Below are 6,904 nucleotides of genomic sequence, written 5' to 3'. Positions count from 1 at the left end.
TACTCAGGTATGACAATTGGGTACCTTTTCCACAACTGTCTATGATGATAGGAGAGACAGGAGGCAGACTAAGAGCAAGGGCAGCCACCTGAACTACTGCCCTAGAAAAAACAAGGAGCAGTCTACACACACAGCCACCTGAACTACTGCCCTAGAAAAGACAAGGAGCAGTCTACACAAACAGCCACCTGAACTACTGCCCTAGAAAAGACAAGGAGCAGTCTACACAAACAGCCACCTGAACTACTGCCCTAGAAAAGACAAGGAGCAGTCTACACAAACAGTGAATCTGAGAAAAATGGTTTCAAGTTTGTTTTTTAGTCCATGCATATCAACCATGACCACTGATCTGACCTATGACCCCTAAAACGCAAAAGAAAAGTGCAGTATCTAGAAATCTGAATGTGTTTATCCAGCTTTCTTGTTGTTTTTCTGTTTGATGGAACTAGTTGAGAGTTCTGTGTTATTTCTTATTTTATGTACCTTTATTTAACCAGGTGGCCAGTTGAGAACAAGTTCTCATTTACAACTGCGACCTGGCCAAGATAAAGCAAAGCAGTGTGACAGAAAAAACACAGAGTTACACATGGGATAAATGTCACGTCCTGACCAGTAAAAGGGGTTATTTGTTATTGTAGTTTGGTCAGGGCGTGGCAGGGGGTGTTTGTTTTGTGTGTTTCGGGGTTTTGATGTATGTTCTATATTTTCTATTTCTATGTTTATTCTAGGTTTCTCTTTCTATGTTGTATTTTTTCAATGACCTTCAGTGATTTTTGCAGTTCGTTCCAGTCATTGGCAGCAGGGAACTGGAAGGAAAGGCGGCCAAAGGAGGAATTGGCTTTGGGGGTGACCAGTGAAATATACCTGCTGGAGCGCGTGCTACTGGTGGGTGTTGCTATTGTGACCAGTGAGCTGAGATAAGGCGTGGCTTTACCTAGCAAAGGCTTATAGATGACCTGGAGCCAGTGGGTTTGGCGACAAATATGAAGCGAGGGCCAGCCAACGAGAGCATACAGGTCGCAGTGATGGGTAGTATATGGGGCTTTGGTGACAAAACGGATGGCACTGTGATAGACTACATCCAATTTGCTGAGTAGAGTGTTGGAGGATATTTTGTAAATGACATCACCGAAGTCAAGGATCGGTAGGATAGTCAGTTTTACAAGGGTATGTTTGGCAGCATGAGTGAAGGATAATTTGTTGCAGAGTTGTATGGCATTGAAGGTCGTTTGGAGGGTTGTTAACACGGTGTCCAAAGAAGGGCCAGATGTATACAGAATGGTGTCGTCTGCGTAGAGGTGGATCAGAGAATCACCAGCAGCAAGAGCGACATCATTGATGTATATAGAGAAAAGAGTTGGCCCGAGAATTGAACCCTGTTGCACCCCCATAGAGACCGCCAGAGGTCCGGACAACAGGCCCTCCGATTTCACACACTGAACTCTATCTGAAAAGTAGTTGGTGAACCAGGCGAGGCAATCATTTGAGAAACCAAGGCTGTTAAGTCTGCTGATAAGAATGCGGTGATTGACAGAGTTGAAAGCCTTGGCCAGGTCGATGAAGACGGCTGCACAGTATTGTCTTTTATCGATGGCGGTTATGATATCGTTAAGGACCATGAGCGTGGCTGAGGTGCACCCATGGTCAGCTCTGAAACCAGATTGCATAGCGGAGAGGGTACGGTGGGATTCGAGATGGTCGGTGATCTGTTTATTAACTTGGCTTTCGAAGACTTTAGAAAGGTAGGGTAGGATAGATATAGGTCTTTAACAGTTTGGGTCTAGAGTGTCACCCCCTTTGAAGAGGGGGATGACCGCGGCATCTTTCCAATCTTTAGCGATCTCAGACGATACGAAAGAGAGGTTGGACAGACTATTTATGTAGTTGTGTTTTCATGTTTTGAATGTTGTATTGTAGTAGGCCTAACCCTCACCAATTATTCTGGTGATGGAGAGAGACACCAGACAAGACACAGAGACAGCAACAGAAGAATAGGATATGATGGAGAGAGATACCAGACAAGACACAGAGACAGCAACAGAAGAATAGGATATGATGGAGAGAGACACCAGACAAGACACAGAGACAGCAACAGAAGAATAGGATATGATGGAGAGAGACACCAGACAAGACATAGAGACAGCAACAGACGGCACAGAGAAAGTGATGGAGAGAGAAAGAGGAGGGGAGAGTGTAGCGGGTTTCTTATGCACCACAGGAGAACCAAGAAATGAAGAGCAACACCACGGCTGTCTTTTAGGCTTTTATGTCGATCTGCAATAGTATTATGAAAAGACAGGACAGGAACACATCAGTCTCCAATGCACCACCTGACAAGTTGTTCTTTCTCTCTCAGTGTTTTCTCAGACTCTCACAATCACACTCATACATAAAGCCATAATGTATAGTATAAAATAATAACCAGTCCTTAATACAAAGAATGTATAATCTTAATTCTTAGACAATAGAACCATACCTGCAATAGTATTATGAAAAGACAGGACAGGAACACATCAGTCTCCAATGCACCACCTGACAAGTTGTTCTACACAGGAGCATGAAGAAAGGTAAAACACATATCCTGTCTCACATCCCCAATACATTGCTAGGTGCTTTCAGTGTTGATAGTAGCAAAATACAACAACTCATGTACAAAACCACTGCAACACAAACAAGTTACAACATAAAATCGCCTTAGAGGGCAAAACTACATCCCCCATAATGCAACACCATCACTAGTCGGCAGCTCAGCTAGCCGTCTGCATCACAGAAAGAAAGTCATACTAGCTAGCAACACTTTTAGCACTCTGTAACTATATTAATAACAACAATAAAACTCTGAAAGTTACGTGTTTCGATAGTCTCACATCCCCTTATAACAATATCTACAGCATTAACCTTGGGACGTTTATTTATTTCACGTTACGGACTTCTACAAAGGAGTAATCTGCAACCCGTACCTTTCTCTCTCAGTGTTTTCTCAGACTGAGGAGAGCGGGATCTATGGGTAGTACCAGGGTGTCAGTAGGTGACGTAAGCACCCAGATAAAATAAAATACATTTAATGAAACAAAACCTGAAGATGTTAACATCATTCAGCTACTGTAGCTGCCTACCTAACATCAACAGGCATCACCAGTAGCGCAACAATTAAAATTAGAAACCAAAAGTAAAGTTCCTGGCGATCTGACTCCCCCCTTCTGTCTGAACTTGGAACATTCCTGTTCGCGGGCTTTTGGCCACTGACCCTCAACCTGATTGTTCTGTTCTGCGTTGTGTACTATTCTAATAATTTGAAGTTTGCTGGAATAACCATTTTAACTCTACTACACTCACCCCTTCTTGATTTCAGCAAACTTCAAGACATAAGGTAAGACTTCTTCCTCCACAGGGGTAACCTTGACCAAGAGTCGTCCAGAAGGACAGCAAAGAGACTTTGCCAGGTAGAAATATGCCCATATACATACAACCTATGACCCCCTAATAAAGTATTTCTCATTTCCTTAATCTATCTTCTGGCTTCTGTGTCACTGGGGTACTGTCACTTCAACAAAAGTTGATAAGGCTTGAATCAGGGCGGCTAGATGCTCTCTTTTGTCCGGCTCAGCAATCACTTGACTCATTGACTCTAAAAGTCTTCTGACAGGCTTCACAACTCTTCCAGTTCGAGTTCTCAAAGTGCCTTCACTTGGTCTCAGGACTGTATCAGTGAGCTCAGATGTCTGGCTGTTTCTGCGCTCTACCTCTCTCTGGTTACTCATTCTCTTCTTAGTAGATCTTATGCATACAGAGCCGCTGACTGATGAACTTCTACTGCTGATGCCATCTAGACTGCTCACTGACGTTGCTTCTCTACTTGTGTCATCTTCAGAAGGATCACTTGAATCATCACCAGGCATCATTGAGGAGCTTCCTGTGCTTGATTTAGCTGCTTGTCCTGAGATCATGTCCTTCGCTGGGCATTGAGGAGCAGCTTCTCTCATGTTCACGCCATCTTCCGGTCCCGAAGATTTTTGACCTTCAGCTTCCGTGGGCCCCTCAGGGTTCTGGCCCTCGAGAATCCAGACAGCAGTCCTTCGATCCTCTGAATCCTCATCCACATCGAATACCGGTCTTTCGTCACCGCTGTCTCCGTTTATGTCCTCCTCTGAAGCAGTAGAGGCTACTGTGGACATCTCGTCTGTCTGTCCCACCGGCAGGAAGTTCACTGGCAGTATGAAGTTTCGATGAACTACTTTACTCTTCTTGGTAGTAGGATCTTCGACTCTGTAGATGTGCACAGACGGGTCTTTCCATGTGATCACATAGACCGTTGAATCCCACAAGTCGGCAAGTTTACCTTTTCCTCTTTCCTTTCGGTTTGCCAAGAGAACTCGGTCCCCAATCTCCAGGGCAGTACCCTTCACTCTCTTGTTATACTGCCTGGCTTGCTTTTTCTGAGCTTCAGTGGTGTTGGCCTGAGCGATCCTGACAGCCTCTCGCAGGTCCTTTTGGAACGAGTCAACATACTCGTCATGAGTCAACACGTCTTCGTTTTTCAGGGTACTTCCAAACATGATGTCCACTGGCAGCCGTGGAATTCGGCCGAACATTAGGAAGAACGGTGCGAATCCTGTCGTTTCGTGTGTGGTACAGTTGTACGAGAAGGTGAGCGTCTGTATCATCTGGGGCCATCTTTCTTTTGCTCTCGCTGGCAATGATCGGACCATGTTTCCGAGCGTGCGGTTGAATCTTTCCGTCTGACCGTTGCCCATAGGATGATATGGAGTGGTATGGGACTTTTTGACTCCTGAGACTTGTAGCAATTCTGCGATTAAGTGACTCTCAAAGTTTGCTCCTTTGTCAGAGTGTATCCGCTGGGGAAACCCATAGACACAGAAGAACTGGTTCCATAACTTCTGGGCAACCACCTTTGCTGTCTGGTTCGGGCAAGGAAACGCATGTGCCAGCTTCGTAAAATGATCTGTGATGACGAGTACATCAACGCTATCTCCATCCCTTCCTTCTGCTGACCAGAAGTCTATGCACACCAGTTCCAACGCTGTGCTGGTCTGAATAGATTCCAACGGTGCCCTAGCCTCTGGCTCCATTGTCTTGCCAACCACACAGCGCTTACAGTAGGAGACATACTTCTTCACTTCCCCTTCCATTCCAGTCCAGAAGAACCTTTGACGTACCAAATGGAGTGTTCTAGTCTGGCCTTGGTGGCCGGCTTCATCATGGGTTCCCCTCAGAACGATGGCTTTAAGGGAGTCTGGCACCACCAGCTGGTACCTCTTCTTGACAACTCTGTCCTTAGATCTTCGGTAGAGGATCTCATCCTTGATTTCGAGTTTATCCCAATGCTTCAGCATTCTCAACACTTGGGCAGTCTCATGAGCCCTCTCTCTCCGCGAAGGTCTCCTCCTCCTCTCAACAAAGTACGCCACTCGGGCCAGCACCTGATCCGCCTTCTGTTTTCTCCGTATCACATCAGGAGAAAGGACTGGAAGAGTAGCCACTCCCCCTTCATGCTGAGGGATGCTGGCCGAATACTGGGCTAATTGGAATGTGCGCACTGGCACACTCGCATCCCACTCCAGACAGGACTCCAAAACTGCTTTCACCCCTTCAGAAGAGACTTGAGCCAGGATCTCACCACCTTGGATATTGACTGACAGTTTGAATGCGTCCTGGATGGACTCTGAAGTCACATACTCTGGGAACTCACTTGCCTTCCTAGCTCCAACGAATGGCTGTCGACTAAGCAGGTCTGCTGGGACATTCTGGGGCCCGGGGATGTACTTCAAGTCAAAGTCGAAGGGGGCCAGTTTAGAGACCCACCGCTGCTCACAGGCATCTAGCTTTGGTTTCGTCATTATATATGTCAGGGGGTTGTTATCTGTTAGGACTGTGAATCTATTCCCCTTCAGCCAATGGGTGAACTTATCACACACAGCCCACTTAAGAGCGAAGAACTCTAATCTGTGTGCTGGGTAACGGGACTGGGACCTCGACAGAGTCTTGCTTGCAAAAGCTACTGGTCTGGGCCTACTCTCACCCTCAAATGTCTGGCTAAGTACTGCACCTAAGCCATCCATTGATGCATCAGTTGATAGGAGAAATGGTCTGTTAAAGTCTGGGTGAGCCAGCACGGCTTTTTGGGAGACAGCAGCTTTTAGCTTCTCCAGCGCCTCCCCACATTCAGAAGTCCAGTCTTCAGGTTTCAGACGTTTATGGGCCATGCCATGAGGTTTTCCTTTTTCTCCTTTCTGCTTACTTTTCTGTCCTGCAATCAGACGAAACAGTGGTTTGGCTAAACCTGAGAAACTCGCAATGAAGTGGGAATAATAGTTTGCCATACCAAGAAATGATCTGACCTTGGTGGGTGAAGGTGTTTTCCCATCATTTTCCATCAGGTCAGCTGCTGTGATGTCGTTGATTGCAGACACTTTTCCTGGGTCGGTTGCAATGCCCTCTGCCGTGACGATATGGCCTAAAAACTTGACAGATTTTCTGAGGAGGTAACATTTTTTTTGCGCTAGCTTCAGGTTGTGTTCCTTAAGGCGGGAGAACACCATTTCGAGACGGTCCAGGGCTTCCTGCTCAGTCTTCCCGAAAACCAGGAGATCATCCAAGTAGCACAGGAGGGACAAGTAGTTCTGGTCGCCGAAGATCGAGGTCATCATTCTGGCGAATGTTGCTGGGCTGTTACATAACCCCTGAGCCATTCTGTTGTACTCAAATAAACCCGTGGGTGTTGTGCACGCTGTGTACTTGCGGTCATCTTCATGTATGGGGATGTTGTAGAATCCCGAAGTCAAATCCATAGTACTGAAGAAGCAGTTCCCCCCCAAAGCAGCGAGAGCATCGGCTTGATGGGGCAATGGGTATGCATCTTTCTCTGTCCTCTGGTTCAACCATC

The sequence above is a fragment of the Salmo salar genome, unplaced genomic scaffold (genome assembly GCF_965601325.2).
Source record: "Salmo salar unplaced genomic scaffold, fSalSal1 ptg000206l, whole genome shotgun sequence".
In the NCBI taxonomy this organism is placed as follows: domain Eukaryota; kingdom Metazoa; phylum Chordata; class Actinopteri; order Salmoniformes; family Salmonidae; genus Salmo; species Salmo salar.
The sequence above is the reverse complement of the archived record's forward strand: the minus strand, read 5'-3'. Positions refer to the sequence as shown.